At 38.4% G+C, this 17,875-nt stretch overlaps 1 long non-coding RNA gene across 3 annotated transcripts in view; it reads left to right on the top strand.

Annotated features, from left to right (window-relative positions):
• LOC146766643 (uncharacterized) overlaps window positions 1–17,875 on the top strand; it is a 144,403-nt gene that overhangs the window by 102,681 nt on the left and 23,847 nt on the right. For all 3 annotated transcript variants that reach the window (XR_014957222.1, XR_014957223.1, XR_014957221.1), the window contains one exon: window positions 393–539. This is a non-coding gene — a long non-coding RNA (uncharacterized LOC146766643). The remainder of the gene's footprint in view (window positions 1–392; window positions 540–17,875) is intronic.

Raw genomic sequence — 17,875 nt, 5'->3', positions numbered from 1 at the left:
CCATGAGAAGACAGTTTGAAAGATAGGGATGTATCTGTTCCTTCAGACAATATGGCCTTTAAAAACCCTTCCCTCAGTGACTAAATTTCCCTTCTAAATTGAGTACTACTTCCCTGTTAAAATCAGGTTCACCATTCATAACCTTTTTTTCCAATACTGTGTCATAAAACTGTCATTTACATGATACTAGTTTGCAAACCTGAGTTAGCAATGTGCCCATACTATGATTTCAATAGAGCAAATTCATCTCTGGTGAAGTTCAGCCTCTCAAATGAGGCAGTAAGTGATAATACTTAGAAATCTGTTTTCATGTTAAGAGAGGGGGGCATAGGAGGAGAAATTTCTTTGTTTCTCTGTTATTATGCAGTTCTGCTTCTCTTTCCTTGGTGCAGTAATGGTGCAATAGGATGCAGATGGGTCCATAACTGGAAACATTCTAAAAATACCCTAAAATTCCAGTGCCAAGCACAGGAAAAAATACCTTATTTCTCTTCATTCAGAAGTGGAGAAATGAGCTGTTTGGTTCAACAGCAATTCTGGTAAGAGAAAACTATTATTTTATTATTCTGATGATCTGAATAAAACTATAGGAATATATACTCTACTATAGGAATATAATGTCCTAAGGACACAATGTCATTTTTTTACTAAAACCTTAAGATACTTGACATGTTTGCAGCTGCAAAAATGCTTATAGTTTGTCCAGCTAACAAAGTAGTAGAAGTAGTAGTAGAAGCAACTTTCTGAAATACAGCAAACCAATAGGTTCTCAGGTGAAATGCCTCTTCTGATATGAAATGGCAAGCAAAAACCCAAACATTTGAAGATTGGTTTGCACTGCACCCACAATTTAAGGACCTAGTCTGATCTTTTGTATTGTATTTCCATCCAAATTTTTTATGATGCTTAAGAACAATATCTTTCTGTATTTTTGTCATTACATGCACCCAAACCCAATCTAGGCAAATGAGTAGGTTTAGACTTTCTCTGTAGAATCTCACTGAGGGAGATGGAGAAATCTTGCAGTTCCCTGTGCAGAGTCAGATATATCAGGAATTTTTAAGGTTTGGATCCTCTCTGAGTTGGGCACAGCTCTGACAGAAGAGGGACTTAAGTTTACTCTTCTCCTGTAGGAGTTTGCCATATGCAATTTTATGACCTAAAGTATTCTAGGTGCTGTAAATTAATCCAGGTACTTAAAAGATTAAAGATAGGAGTGTTTAGATAGCAGTATAGCAGAAATAAGGGAACAGAAGGTGGCTGACAGGAGGAGCAAGGAAAAGATGCATCCTCATTATTTACAATGAAGAAAAAAGTTGCAAATTTAAGTGTTTCCTATCCCATGTATTCTTTTTTTATTGCTCTCTTAAGTGCAAAAAATGTTTATAGTTGGGTCCCCAGCTGGAACATTATTTAAGATCTCAGAGAAGAGATGAGGATTGGACTCCACAATATTCATAGGTGTGAAGCTCTCTTCACTCATGCCTCATAGGGATGAAGCCCTACCAAGCAGTCATGGGAATGTTTTCCCACTCCCCTTTCTGGTAATGTTACACATTTTTATATAATCAGGCCTTAGGGTGCCAGATTCCTCCTTCGTGATGCTGCTGAGCTCAGCAGCGCTGTTTTGTTCTGCATGAGTTTTAACTTGGAGAGAGGGAGACTGCAGAACAGAAAAAAAAGTGACTTAGAGCATCATGAGCCTTGTGGGAAACTACTTTCCAAAGAGCTGTGAATGATCAAAAGATCAGAAGTTTGCTTTAGCTATCTAATGATCTGTAGAGTCTGGAACAACAGAAGAGACGGGATTTTCTCTGTGCAGAACAGAAATTTTTATTTGAAGTGATAAAATCTCTGGATGTGTTTTCTTTACTGTGGGCAGCACTGGTGAGCATTCCAGTGTTGCCTTTCTTTGAATTTATAAAATTTGTACTACCTTTTAAAATAACTATCAGTTATGGAAATAAAGCAATGGGGAAGCGGTTTCCTGTTTGGAAGGGTTTTTTTTGTGAGTTTTGTGTGTGTGTCTGTGTGTCTTTAGGAAGAAAACAAAAGGAAAAGGAAAAATCTATTCTGAAATGAGCAGAGACAAGTCATGTTATGCAGCTCAGGGAACATGGACCTTATCCATTTATGTAATGAACTCAAAAGTTGTTGTGGTTTTGATGGACTCACAAATTTAAAGCAAGGCAGAGTCAGACTTTCATAAATTATTTTCTTATTTTCACTAAGATTCTCAAGACCTTTGTGAAAAATTTATCCTATTACTAGATCCCATTCAACAGATCATTCTGGCTGAAAGCTTGTATAGACTTGGCCAGTTTTTAATATGGTTTCACTAGAGATTACCTGAACCTAGTAGTATCAAAATGAGGGAGAAAAAAAATTATTGAACATGTTTAGTGTGAGATGATGAGTATAATTTGAATCCTCCCAGCCTTTGAACTCGGTTGGCTGCTGTGCCACTGTTCGTCCATCTCTGGTGAAATGAACCTGCCCTGTTGAGCTCCCATGTCCTGCTCCCTGTGCGGCCACCCCCGGAATGCAAACAGTGCACGGGAAGGAGGAAGAACTGCACTCCTGGAGGTCAAAGACTGTCAGGGTCACCAGCACAGAACTCTGTGGTCTCATGTGTGTGACTTTTCTGTCTCTGAGACTCATTTTCCCAACCTATGCAATAGGAAATATGCAGAGCATATTCAGAACAGCTGCAGTAGCTGCTTCCTCTCAGTTGGTCCTTAAGGTCAGCTAGAACCTGGTTTAGGAACAGCCCCAGTGCAGTTCAGGGCAGAGGCAAGCAGACAGCCTTAAACCATTTCCAGCATTTTTAGCAGACTGGCAGTAGTGCTGCAAGTTAATCCCTCTGACTCTGCCCTGCTATAGTGTGGGAAGTACCACAGCTCAGATGACAACCTTATAGGGGGTATTTTTTCCTATAACTCTTTGTATTGCGTGGAAACACACTCTGGGAGTATTTATATGGATGTCACTGGAACTTGTCATAAAACAAGGTGAGACGATATCAGGGAGGCTGAGAAAACCTGACCTGATACAAACTGGTGGTCTTAATGCATCCCAGTGCTTTACTAAATATTTCTTAATACAAAGATTGCATCTCTCTGAGTTACATTTGGAATATTTAAATTCATAGCTTTGGGTCAGATTTATGAACAATTCTCTTTGTATTCAGGAAAATTCTTTGTTTCAGTATTTTTAGGGCAGCATTTCTAGATCATTATCCAAACTAAAGAGACAAATTCTGTTTTAGATTGCATTGGTTTAGACTTAGAAGGACTCTGTCAAAGATAGTGCTGGTGCTCCAGTTTCACACTGGTGCAAACATGTGCTGAAGTCAGCTCATAAACAACTTAGATTTGTGCGATGTTCTCTGAAGAATTCATTGGTATAATAGCCTACATCTACACTAGGAAATGGGAGCCTGTCCTTGGCCACATCCCAGCTCCTCACTGGAGCAAGACCTTGGTACTTGCTGTCCTTTCTCCCCTCCTTTTCCTTGGACAGGAAAGCTGGGGAATGTGTGCTGGATGGAGTTGAGGCACATTTCGACAGCTGCCTGGTTTGATGAAGAAACACTGAAGACCTCAGGGCACCAGTTGGCACACAATGGCACATGCTCAGAAATGTAGCCATACAATGACAGCTTGTGGTAAAACTTTGTGTGAAGTGTCTGGTCTATGAAGTGCAGACAGCTTAGCCATTGTGCTTCTTTTAAAGCCTCTGTAGCACATGCTGCAACTGGAAAACATCAGCTCTGCGGAAGGGTGAAGATGAGCGAGGGAACTGGCCCACCCAAGCACTGACCTTCCTTTCTGAGCTTTGCATGTGGCAACAATCCCGTGGTAACTGGTAATTTCCTACAGAAGATTCCTCACCTGCTGTCCCCTTAGCCAGGGAACAAGTAGTGCCTTTAGGTATAACTGACCATGCCAAGCAGTGCAGGCTCAGTGCAATTACAGACAAACTTGGAAATAGACATTTAGAAAGCTACTAATTAAACTCATAACCTTATGTAGAGTGTAGAACTGTAGATGTGTGTGTAACAATGTTTTTTAGGTTGCCTGACTTTTCCAGAAGTAAAGGACCAGTTGAATACAGATCATGCAGGGGGTTGTGCAGCTGGTGGGAGCAAGATTACCTTGGCAAATTATGGAGAAATAAAAATGAACACATAATGGTGAAAAGCTAGCAAACAGTTTGGCTGTGATACAGCAGGGGGCTGCTCCTCCTGACTTGGAAAACAAAAGTGAGGCTAACTCCACTTCTGCAGTCCCAAGGTTGGAATGGATGAGTCTGTATTTCAAATTATTTTCCCCATGATGTCATGTCTTGATTTTTCTTCTCACCACTTATACATATTTTAGGGAGAATATAACTGTTCTGATGTGTTTCATTTGCACAGTATTGAATAATCTTCCAAAGACTTTCAACTTTGTTAATGTTTCCTCAAAACATCTCCTGATTTCAAAGGCCTACTAAATCCAGATCAGTGTAGGGTAGGCTGAGATAGGAGTGAGTGTCACACTAAGTGCAAAATGTTTGTCCTAAGTGCAGATGGTTCCTGTTAAACTTCATGAAAACCTTAAGTAAACCATGTTTTATGCCATAAGCATGAACAAAAGCTCACTGAAGCTTCACTTGTGGCAAACTATTTGTTTCTTGAAAATGGAAATATTCTGTTGTTTTTGAAAGAAAGCAAAATGCTGCACCAGCTTGGGAGAGTAGCTTGCTCTCTCACTTTCACACTCTATTAGAGAAGTGGGGTGCTTCCTGTGTGAGTGTAATAACCTGACTAGAGATGACAGATTCTTATTCTTCTGATGGTTACATTCTCCTGTCTCTGAGGGGTCACCTGAAATACTTAATGAAATACGATTGCTTCAGCAGAGGGAGACTTCCATAAATGTGAGGAAAGGGAAGACATTTATTGTATTTACCTATTAAGTAGTTCTCTGTGGTGCATGAAATAAAGCTTTGTAAATGTAGGGAATGTATAATTTCAACAGCAAAATGTCCTAATTATGTTGGCATCCTCAAGGTGTGTTTTATGAAGGTGGATATTGTTCCAGGTCTTAACTGTCTTTGGTTTAATTCCAGGAGACACACAGTCTGTGTCTTTTTGAATTTCAGTGTTACTTTTTCCTTTCATAGCCAACTTTTTTTCTCTTTCTGAAATGTGTAGCTTGGAAACGAGGTCCTTTTAATGAAGCTTTTGAGTCTCACAAAATATGATTAATCTGATTAGTGGTTCAGACTCTTTTTATGCTTACATTAACTAACACAAAGAGCCCCCCTACAGGTTAAAGTTTAAATGTGGATTACCAGATAAAGCTAGTCCTGACGAGGTTTCTATGGTGCAAGGAAAAATTGAATTTGCCTTTCACCTCATTTCAGCCTTTGTCATCCTGGTTTTTGCCCTTCTCCCTCATTCACAGTGAGGATATTAATTTTGCAGTAAAATCTTTAAGCAATTATGCAGATAGCTTGGAAAAAGCAACATACAAACACACTAGGAAAAGCTTAACTGAAAAATGGACCCTAGATATTCATTAAAACCAGATGGTAACATTCCTAGCAGCATAACTTTGGATGTTTGGACTAAATTTGTGTTAATTTGTTACAACCAGACAAAAAAAAAAAAAAAAAAATGAACCAGTGTCATGACTGTATGCTTGTATGGTGCTTTGTATTTACAAAGTAGTGAGGTACGGTACCTACTCTGTGAATGTCCTCCTTGATAAACAGCTAAGAAAGGCTATCCTTTCACACACAAACACATCCATCTTTAGATAGCATTCCTCTGTGGGAGGCTTGCCTTCAATTTAACAGATAATGAACTTCTTCAGATGAATCAGAAAATTGATAGTGAAATGAAGTTTAGTATTTTGCAGTGCAGCGTCTACCAATACAAGGATGTTTATAGTTTCAAAATGTGGTTTATTAAAAATACTCATTTTTAGAAAAATTTCTCATCAGTCTAGTAACCCTAGCTAATTTTTATCCCTAATCACTTTATTTTGCAGATTGTGTTATTGTTCTTCCAGAAATGGCTAGAAGAAATTGGAGACAAACAGCACCTGCAAATAGCACTTAATTAAAAGCATGATTGTGTACAGGGGCTTTCTATATATTTCTCTCTCAACAATGAAGATGGAAAGGTGTTTTTTCTGTTCTTATATGGCATGCTCCATATGATCCAATAAAGCACAACTAACATAGCACACCAGCCAGGGTAGACTACAGTTTCCCCTCAGTGCACACACATAATTCCCATTACTGCTAATGGGAGATGCATGTCCTTACACAGAGGCAAGAGGGATCTTATATGTACATGTCATACATATGAAAATATCTGGCATGAAAAGAGGTGTCTGGTCCTGACAATTTGCCAGGAGGCTTTTTTTTTTTTTTCCTGTTAATTATAGTAATTATTTATCATGCATTAAAATAGTGCCCTAAATTTGCATGGCACTATGTGCAACACAAATAAGCTGCATTCATTGCTGAAAGGAGCCTACAGTGAAAAGCTGACAAACGTGCACAATGTGAGGCACCGGTGCATCATCTGGAGTTACAGGAGGTAGTGATCCCCTTGCAGGAGTTGGGGATTTTAGAGGCTGGAAGGGCCTGTCTCGGGACAGGGGGCAGTGTGAGCCCAGCTGAAGAGCTCTTATTGCCACAAGTGAGGTGAGGGCTGGTGCACAGCCCTGGGAATGGAGAGAGGGGCTGGGGAGGGAGTGCCTGCCCTGCCAGGAGCCGTGGCTGCCATTAGCGAGGGGATCAGAGCGGGCGCTGAGCTGCAGTGCAGGAGCAGGTGAGCTCAGCAGCAGCTGAAAGGCAGGGCTCCAAGAGAAAAAGCAGCCGTATGCAAGGTAAAAGATGAAAGAGCTTTGGCTAAACCAGATCGAAAGGCAGACAAGCCTGATGGAGGGCACCTTAGTCAGGAGCCAGAGAAAAAGGTGTTTTCTGCGACAGAGACAGGGACACTCCTGATTCACTACTAGTGTCAGTCCTTGCGTGTGTAACCTTGGCCTTTTTTTATTGTTGGTTTGTCTAGACTCAAGGAAAACTTTTATCCTGTTTGTAAATATGCTTTATACTATCCCATATCTCTGCGTCCATTTTATGTCTGTATCAGTCTGTGCCCTATGGAACTGAACCTGCTGGCTAGTTGCTATAGGTTTTGTGGAATTGGTAGCAAGGGAAGATGTACATAATTTCTGATGAGGGAAAGGTATCAGGAGTCCTTGAAGAACAGAGAATGTTCCACCTGGAGCAACATTTTCCATTGGAGACTTGCACCCCCTGAGGTCCCAGGGAATCTAACTATGAGCACAAAGCCAGGGGAAACAGCATCTTTCATTCTGCCGCTCATGGAAGTACTCGTATTGTAATTGAAATTTAATCTGAGTTCATGAAATGTTTATGAACCTGGAACAATTGTATAAAGTTTCAGTCAGTTGCACTGCAATTTTATTTGCATATTTGTTTTTGGAAGGGAACATGGGCCTTAAAATACTGCAAAGAATTTATTTTCCTTTTTTTTCTTGAATCTTGAGTTGTCTAAAGTAGAGTACGGGAACCTCTTCAGCAATCCCCCAGATTAAGAGGACTCAGTTTTCTTAAAAGAAATAGCTACAAACTTTCAGCCCTTGTGTTATCTTTGAATCAGTTGAAAAATAACTGATGGCAATAAGCAGTGGCAGGCCTCCCAAATTGTCAGCGGAGGGCTTCGTTATGTATTCTTTCCCCCAGAAGGATTACCCAGGAGAGTGCAAAGGGGAGTGCAACTGCCTGAGTGCTGCTCTAGAGACGCTGGAATGTGTTTAATTCAGCAGAAGCTGAAGGCAGTTAGAATGTTACACAGTTGTTTCCATAGGGAAAAAAAAAAAAAAAAACAAAACCAACAAAAAAACTACAAAACCTCAGAGAAATACTATCAGAGGACTTTACATTATGTGGCTTCTTGAGCTACTCCGGAGATGCAGGTAGTTTAGAAAAATCTCTTGACCTTTTCAGGCTTCCTCCGCCATGATGGTTCAACATAGCTGTGTAAATGATAGGTAGTTTACAGCTTGCCTTCCCTGGGGTGAAGCTGATTTACAACATGCTTTGTGTGTAATTTGGCTGTAGAGAGACTGTTTTACACCCAGCTTCTGCGTTTTGGCTATGATGAGGACTGTAAAAATGCTGTGATCCTAGAATGTGCGTGTTCTTAAATTGTTTCTTCTTGGAGATGCAGAGCTTGCTGAGACTGGTGGTGGACTGAAGTAACCCACTGACCTAATATCTATACCTAGACTGATTATATAATCTTCTGAATGAATGCATATTTATTTTCCTGATTCAATGGAGTTATTGTGCCTGAGCCAGTCCTGACTTACCCTCAATGGAAAGATTAGGCAGCGTCTTCCCTTCCTTCTTCTCCTCCTCCTCCTTCTTCCTTAAGGTCACTGATGCTTCAGCTTAATCATACATTGAGCAATCCTGAAGTAGCAGGCCATGCAGAGATCTTAATTATTTTCTGGAAAGCAGCGAGGCACACGTCCGTATTGATGTGCATCAGCACACCGACAGGTTTGGTGCCGGTGCCGGGAGCCGTCCTCTCTCAGCCACAGCAGTGGTGCTGTTGGTGCTGGGCTCCCTCTCCATGTCCTCTGCTTGTGCTCTGCCCTCTTGCCTCATGGCCCTCAGCTCACATAGCTCTGGCAGCTGCTCACCCCACTGATGGCAGCACTGTCATGTTCTGGGGACTGAAGCCATGTGGTTGCTCCTGGCAGCTACCTGCAACAATAATCCATTATCCTCTCCCTTGTAGGACACAGTGCTGAGCTGACAACTCCCATTTTAGTTGTCAAGGTTAGATAAGATTGGGAATGAAGTCCCACATCTCATGAGCTCAGGGTTTGGTATTGCATGGGCTGATTGTAGGAGAGCTTGGTTTGTAGGAGGGCTTGGAATAGAACACCATCCACCATGGACCAAGAAAGCTGACTTGCTTCTCCTTTCTTCACACATACCTTCTATTCATCTAAACTTTTAAATTTCTGCCCAGAGAATTGACATGCTGGAGTCCTCTTGGATTACCCCTAAGAATCCCAGATGGCAACAGTAATTAGAGTATGTTATTACCATGCTTAAATTTTAATATCTGATTAAAAAAAAAGGTAATGGCAAGGGTCTGCTTATTAACAGGTATTATCAGAACAGCAAACTGCTATTGTACTCAGTTTGGAAAACAGCTCTAGCATAACACTGATGCTGAGGCAGGTATATTTTCAAAAGCCTAAACTTACTACTCTAAGTATTCATTAAATTATTACCTTAAAGCACACAATAGGAATTTGAAGAGTAATTTATATACTTGAAATAGAACAGATACTGCCATATCAACTATTTTTTCCTTTCTTTTTCACACACACACATATATATTTATTTATATATATTTTGCATATGTAATGATAAAGAATTTTATCTATACATGGGGAATGCATGAGTCTGTGTCACTGCTGCAGACAAGAAAACTGTCTGTAGGTTCATTCATCCTTTCCTGATTCTTAATTTAATAGAAAAGTCAGCCTGGCTTTCACAAAAATAATTTGCAATATAATTGTTTTTGGAAGGGATTTTTTAGATGACTTTGGAAACAAGCTGTTTAAACCTCTTTGAATCTGTCATACTTAGGATAATTGATGTTGATATTACTTGTAATATTTTCAGTAATGTTTTATAGAAAAATGGACACATGTTTTATAAATGTGACTGCCTGTATTTATAGTTAAATAGGTGGGGAACAGAATTTGAACTTCTCTTTTGGTATTAGAAGTGAAAAAAATTAACTCAGCTGTGGGAAAGTTTGTCCAAACAAGCTTTACTGCAGGCAAGTAAGTGTCTCTTTCCTTCCCCTCCCCCAAACTGTTGATTTTATTTTTTCCCTGCCATGGCTTCTTTTTCTTTTTATTAGGTTACATATTCACATTTCTGAACTGATGTTTCTTATTAAATTACAGTCACATGTTATGTCAAATCATTTAATCTCTCAAGTTGAAGTCCGGTTCTCTTGCATAAGAAAAATCTCTTTAGATTCTTTAGGACAAAAAGCATCATGTATATATTCTCCGAAAGCATTTAATAAAGCATGAAAAGATATGACATCAATCCCACTAAAACACAAGGGCAAATGAATGATGTTACTGTAAATCTTTACATCAATCACGCCCAGGACTTTCAAAACAATATAGTTTTGTTTGCATTTCAGAAGTGACAAACAACTCTTCTGACTGGCTTAACATAGTCACTTTCCATTAGTCAAGACCAGAAGCAAGTCAGAATTAAAATGTGGCCCTTGGTTGCCAGGCAGCCGAGTTGTCTTGACATGGTGGTTAGTTTCCTTTTCATCCAGTGACAACAGTGAAATGAAAGAAGTTTTGAAAAACTTGATAATGGTTTTCAAAGGAGGAGGATAATTGGTGGGGCTAGCTTGTGCAGCTCTGTGTGGAAACTTTCGTCTGTGCTAAGGGAAGACTGTCACTAAAAATTTAAACTCTTGTACACAAACTTGACCTGGAATCTTCTCCAGGTTTTCACTGGTTCATTTGTAGAACACTTCTCTCAGCCCAAGGGGTGCTGGGATGAAAGCGTTAGGACAGATGGGTAAAGCCCCAAAGGAAGAAAAGAATCAATAGTTGTGATTTAATCCATCAGTGAAAGGGAGGAATTAAGTAAAATCCTTAAAATGGGGAATTTGTAAAAGATCTTTTGATAGTACCTATAGCTGAAAAATATTTATCATCTGATTGCTGTTGAAAGTTAATGGCATTTGGGCTTAGAAAAGCATATTTTTGACTTATTCTGCCAGATATTAAGCAATTTTCCTGCTGTTATTTTTGATACTCTCTAGACAATAGATAATTTAATTCAAACAAATTTTCCCAAGATGACAAAAATCTAAAGCATAACAGGATGATTGGAAGATAAGCTTTTGCTGCTTATGTTAATAATGCAAAAGCTAATGGGACATTAATATTAATAATAATATAAGTTGATATGAAGTAATATTTGTGTTAAACTGTTATAAAAGTCAAATGTATGCATAGCTGTCCATATCATTCATTTGTTAAAAGAAAAAGGTGGGGGGGGGGGGGGTGGAGTGGGGAAAGCTCAGCAAAATGCACCCATAATGAAAGAAGGGACCAATTAGGGTTGGATTAACATTCATGGTTATTTACAGTTGTTTTTGTACTTGTTCTTGTGCTCTGACTTCCTAAAATTTCACAACCCAAAGATTTAGAAAAATGGGGTTGTTTAGACGCGAGGTGCAATGAAGTGGCTGCAGCCATTGTGCAGACACCACCTCTCTCATTATACCCTCTCAATCAACACTCGGCACACAGGAAACCGCAATAAAGCCCATCTGCCACGGTTAATCTGCAGGCAAACCCACACCCATGTCTGTGCCCGTTACTCTCCAGCCTTATTATTCTCAGATCCAAAGCTTCATAAGGGATCAGCCAAAGTCCATTAAAGTAAATAATAGCTAGAAATGACAGGCTTAGCAAGGATTGGGAGGAAGTTGAAGACCAATCTGAGCTGTGAGCTCTGATTAATAGAGAAAAGCATTAGGAGAAAAGGGGAGAAAAATGACCTCAGCCTGCTCCAAAGAATTCCTGAACCTTGGTTGTTAGGGCAAGTGCTACCATCTGAGACGTTAGTGATCCTTGAATTTCCTTCACTTTGATGCAGCTCAAATGGGAAAATTTTGAAGGTTCAGCAAGGCCCCAGACCTCAGCTGGAAAGCCGTCTGGAGTCAACCCTGTCAAAATTCTCTTGTGGAAAAGAAAGCCTTTATTAGCTAGATTGCAACAAAAAACCCACAGCCTCTAATAAGAAGAGAATGCATGCTATAGATTGCATATACATCAATTATTAGAGGGCATTTAATTGTTCTCATCTGTATCCAAATGTGTGCAAAAGTTCTTTTAAAATACCAGTCAGAGTGTATTTAAAAAAAAACCAAAAAACAAAAAGGCACAAAACTAAAAAACAAAACCAAACACCTCAGACTGTTTTTTCTTCATTCAACTTAATTTTTAGTAGAAGATTCAGTTCATTGCCAAGTGAGGAGGTACCTTAATTGAGAGGACTGGTACACAAAGTTGATGCTTTGTTGCATGTAATGTTTGCTCTCCATTATCTCAGCTGTGTGTTGTACATGAGCAGAATATACAGAAACCAGCACCAAGTCAACCCTGCACAAGGATTTCTTTTTTTTAATGCTACAGAAATTCACTGCTCTAAAAACAGAAATTTGGGCAGTTTTAAAAAATATTTTCTGCTTTTTCTTTGCATATATTATCTACCTCTTTTCCAGCTATATCCTTGGAAAATGTTTTATTTTGATTACTGGGAAGAATGAACAGAGGTTTACTATTCATCAGAATGTTTGTTTTTACTGCTTTTTAAAAATCCATTGTGCAGTTAAGAAAGTGCGTGTGCCACTGCACCTTTGCAACATTAGCAGAGCAAAGTGCTGACAATAAGGAGTTTGTAAGTGATTTTAGATCCAGCTAAGGAATAGTGTTAAACTGATCAATCTCAGCAACCCAAGCAGAACTATTCAGAAACATCTGGTACAGCTGTACAGGTGTTTCTCTGTCCCTGATGATTTTTTGGGGGAAGATATTAATAATCTGAATGAGGGCTTCTTGTCAGGGCAGTTCTTATGATGATACATTCCTTCTAAAAGTTTATGTTACAGTATGTGGTTTTCATAAACAAGATGAAGAGGATGCAGCTTAAAATGATGATGCTGCTGTGAAATTGCTCATAACTTGGCTAAAGCCCTGCTCATGTGCACGTGATGCAATTTTCATATTTTAATCCTAAGTAGAACTAAAAATGACAATTATGAAAAGACAAAATAGATACCACCAACAGCTGTAATTGCTATCTACACTGCTCAAGGATGGGCAAAAGACACAGTAAATCAATATTAAGATCTCTACATATGCAGGTATCACAAGGACATCATATAACATCATTATAAGAAAATCCTAATAAAATTTGGACAGTTATTCCAAAGCATACAGGATGAACATGGAGTGTGTGTGTGTGTGTGTGTGCAGCTAACTAGTTCTCTGCAGTTTCAGTTTATGTCATAAGAGACAAGAAACATCTGCCTTTATAAAAACAGAAGTGTCTTTCTATAGCAAAAAACTCCAAATATATATTTAGGACAAAACCTTCTTTTTAAATTGATGTATACTAGTGACACTTCCAACATTTTTCTGTTGGTCATGTAGGAACTATAAGATTGGAAGCATGAAGTGGCACTGGCATTCTTTTCCAATACATAAGGTACAATTCCTTTTTTTTTTTTGTCCTGAAACATAGGTATGGCTTTCATTTGGAACATTGAGCCTCACTGCTGAAACTGTGTCTAATCAGACAATTCCATATTAAAAAATTAAAAATATTTCCATGATGAAGAAATTGAACATGATTTTCAGTGGAGTGGAATCAAATAATATTAGGCTGCAGCTTATGCATAAGGTTTTGTAGTAATTAAAATACAATGAAATATGAAAATGTTGAATGTGAGCAAGATCTGTAACCCACTAAATATTCAAGACACTAAGATTAAAAAAAAAAGCAATAAACAAAGTGTGTATGAACAGAAAAAGCAAACTAAATGCTCTGTGTAATGGCTTCCTATGAAAAGGAACAAATAACCTACTTTTTTTTCTTGAATTATTCTAAAACCAGGATTGTGGTATTGCATCAAAAGCCTACATGTAAAACCTTACTTTAGCTACAATCTTTTAGTGTTTTTACACCACTGTCAACTTTTCTGCTTAATGTAAAACAGAGTTAACCTATCATCTGTCTCTTGTCATACATGTGATGTGGTCCAAGATAGGTTTCCTCCTCACCATACTCAGAGCTATCAAACATTTTCTGTACTCATTCTCCCACAGCACTGAAAGCAAGAGTCACATAGCCCATCATGGGTACCTTGGTGAGTTTGCTGTACTTTGCTTCACTGACATTTGCTTCACAAATGCATTTTTACATCTATTTTTTCTCTTGTTTCCATGAACAAGACTGGCTAATATTAATGACATGCACAGTAACTTCCTCTCAGAGCTCAGCCTCGCAGTGGAAATACATTTGGTATTGAATATAGTTCTTGTCCAAGGGATCAGTAGGAGCTGAGCTGTTTAGCAACAACATTTGCTGTTTGTTTAATGAAGGTACTAATAACACTACAAATCTGAGCAGGTTTTGGAATTCATTAGTTTACACAGGAATAGAAATAATCATCTCTCAGCAACATTTGATCAAATAATCTATCAGTCAAACGAGCTGTCGTCAAACACCTTTCTGTCTTTGAGGATTAAAAAACACAGGAAAACAGATCATGGCATTGAATCCATATTGCTCCATATTGTTTACTGTACAGGAACTCCAGTTTGCAGTTTCCTCTTATATTATTGGTGAGCCTTCCTTGGATATTTTCTTGCTGTCTGTACTCTTAAATCTATCTGCAGCTCACAGATATTCCTATACATTTGTTAATCTTACTCTAAGCTCCTTATTCCTTACTAAAAAGAATATTTTTAATGACAGATTTAGTGTAGGCTTCCTGCTTATAAACATGAATTTGTAAATGCAGGGACAGATTTGCCAGATTTCAAAATATAAAACAGTAACACCTCTTCTGTCATATTCTATTAAGCTCACCAAAAAGCAGTGAGTTTTTTCCCTGTAGTTCACCAGGAGATTGTATTTTCTATAGCTCAGTCTGCAGAATGATGGCACCTAATGTTTTGTTTAACACCTGGCATGTTGCACAGTCCCATATATGTTACACATAACTGGACAGCTTTAATGAGTGATTGCCTGGGAGTGTTTCAGTGTGGTACAAATGTACAAACTGCAGTTCTGGTTAAAATTTACTTTTTTAAGTTAAATTATTCAGGAAAAAAAGTCCTTACTATGTTGATAAGATGACAAGGCTGTATATTTTTAATAGAAACTGCAGTGAACAGAAATGGAAATCTATCCATTCCAATCAAAAGCTAATGACTGTAAAATTTTCTGGTCAACCTTTGGGATAATTTAGGAAAGTTAGGGCCAATTCACTTGTGATAAGGCATCTCTGGCCTTTAGGTCCCCTAGTATTTTTGACACCCATCACCTCAGGGTGCCAGTTCTCACTTTGCCCTGTTTACTGGCCATAAAAGCCCCATTTCTGATTCTGCTACACTGCAAGGGGTAAGTGCAAAGCCCTCCTCTTCCTCTTTCGCTCCCATTCATCCTTACATCCAATAGCAGACAGCTTGTGCAGGGCACTATTGCTAGAACCATCAGGAACTTTTGCATCTGCTGCCTTCCTGAAATAGAAGGAAAATATAAATATTTGGCCCCGAGATAATTTATTTATATGGGAACAGAAATTCATTTCAGAGAATCCATGTCAAAGACTCCCAGGAGTCTTTTAGACACCCCAGGATTACCTCCAAGAGAGCAGGGACTTCATTTCTACTGTAAACACGTTTGCAGTTCACCACAAACATGTCAATAATGGTAACAAATGGCCCCACTATGAGTCGTACATCGAGAGCCAGGGGAAGCGCGTGCGAAAGCTATTTTTAAAGATGAGGCAGGAAGACCCATTATAATTCATGAGTAACACAAAGATTAAAACAACTGATTTTTAAAAAATTATTCCCAGTTTAGGAGGTGATGTATCAAAAATTTTTGGGAGTAAAGGGGGAGAAAAAGGAGCAATAAAGTGCTATTTATCCTGCCATTATCTTACCAGTCTGTGTTTCTTTGGACAGTAATCACGGGACCCAGATGCTAAGGGTAAGTGATATTTTCCCACAAGCAGTTTCTGGCTCGTTGGCAGCTTTTGTAGGCAGTTGTGTTGGCAGCCTCGGAGCTGCCTCTGGCTCTGTTTTGTGGCTTTGCTCTTGATGGGCTGCCTGGGCTGCCCTGTGCTGCTGGATGCCATTTCCCTCTGTCAGCCCATGGGCTTTGGGAAGCTTTGCACTGGACAAATCCCCTGTGAAACAGATAAATGGGCTCTGCTAGGGCAGAGGGGGAATCTGTTCCCTGGCTGCTGTAGACAGTAGGTGAATTACTGTTTCATCTACCTGGGGAAACCTTAGCCATTTTGCAATTTTTGGTTTCCCTAAGCTGTAATATTCATCACACAGGCACAAACAGGTACAGCCCCAGGTGTTGGTCTTAGTCCTCTCCCCCCCACTCCTGCTTTTTTTTTTAAACTCTTTTAAACTCTGTTACTCTATCTGTGGTTTTTGCATACTTTTTGATTGTACTCTCTTTATGACATATTAACAACACCACACCATCAGAAAGTAAACACAGTACCTCAAATATAACTATAAGATTAAAAAAATATGAGTTCTGTACCTCACACAGAAATAGCTGATTTTTTCCCACAGTTTACCTGTAATTCAATCAGCTTTAAAATATAAGGAAGGTGTATAAAATACAGTCTTAAGTAATTCTGCATATTCTGTATTGAACATGTGAATATAACTATCTCAACATCTTTCCAAACAATATTTCTTCTATTAGATACATATGTAGCTATGTAGCCAATATAAAATATTTCTTTTTAGAATATATTATTGAACAAAATTAGAAGACTTATATTTATAAAAGATACTTATAAGTAAGACTCTTGGGGTTTTTATTCAATCTGCTAATAATATTATATGTTTTTGCATTGTTTCCCTTTATTCGCCTGACTGATTTGAAAAAAAAAGACATTTCTTGAGTGGTGATTAACTTCTCCTTTGTGGATTTCTAACTTCCAGTTTATTAATTCTGGATTTTTTGTTATAATTGGTAAACTTCATATTTGTGAATTATTATAATAAAAACGCAGAAAATTTGATTGCATTCTGCTGCAGCTTCACCTTCAAAAGCAGATCTGTAGAGGAGATTTTTTCCCCCTGGGTGCTTCTATGCACTTTCTAGTGTGCTAGTTCCCAAAAAGCTGTCATATCACTTGTTAGATTTGACTGGAATTGTGTATCATTTTGAGATCGCTTTTGTTCACAGAATTTCCTGGAAACTCATATACTGAAAATGTTTATTAATTGGTATTTCATATGCTGTTTGTTTGGATTTTTAAATAGTAATAATGAACTCAGTAGAAATAAGAAAACAAAAACCCTCTCAACCAATTTGTGTTTGATGTCACCAAATCTGTGTAATTCTATCTCTGTCAGGAAATTACCACATGCCAGAGATTCCTTTATGAAATGCTGACAGTCCATATTCCTAAAAATGTACGATTCTTAAAATTCATTTTTATTAGGCTGACATGTAAAACCACTATGTGAATCTTGGTCACTATGTGAATGGATTGGTAATAAGTTTATCCAACATTAGTTCTGTGACTATCTAAAGGAAAAACTGCTCCTCTTGCAGAGGGGTGGTCTTGGGTTAAATTTGCCATATTTTTCTCTGTTTTAATTCAAATGCAAGAAAAGGATATTCTACATCTAGGAATATTTGCAATATGTTTTTCCTCCAATCCAGTTTTATCAATTTGCTTTCAGGACATTGTGACTTGTGACAAAATCTTTGTGATGAGCAGTGCTTACTGGGTTCCTGCTGTTTGAAGATTGGTCCCCGTTACCTAGAGTTTGCAGAACTGGACTTGTAGACTGTAAGCTATCTGTCCCATAGTTTCTAAAAGTTAGGCATGAGATGCTGTGAGACCAGTGGAAATTGTAATTTAAAATATTTCCAGCTTTTCTGCATAGGTGATCTTATACTAAAAAAAAAACAAAAAAAAAAAAAAAAAAAAAAAAAC

The sequence above is a fragment of the Lonchura striata genome, chromosome 9 (genome assembly GCF_050655825.1).
Source record: "Lonchura striata isolate lonStrDom1 chromosome 9, ASM5065582v1, whole genome shotgun sequence".
NCBI lineage: Eukaryota > Metazoa > Chordata > Aves > Passeriformes > Estrildidae > Lonchura > Lonchura striata.
Note: the sequence above shows the minus strand (reverse complement) of the source record. Positions and strands in the feature narration are given on the sequence as shown.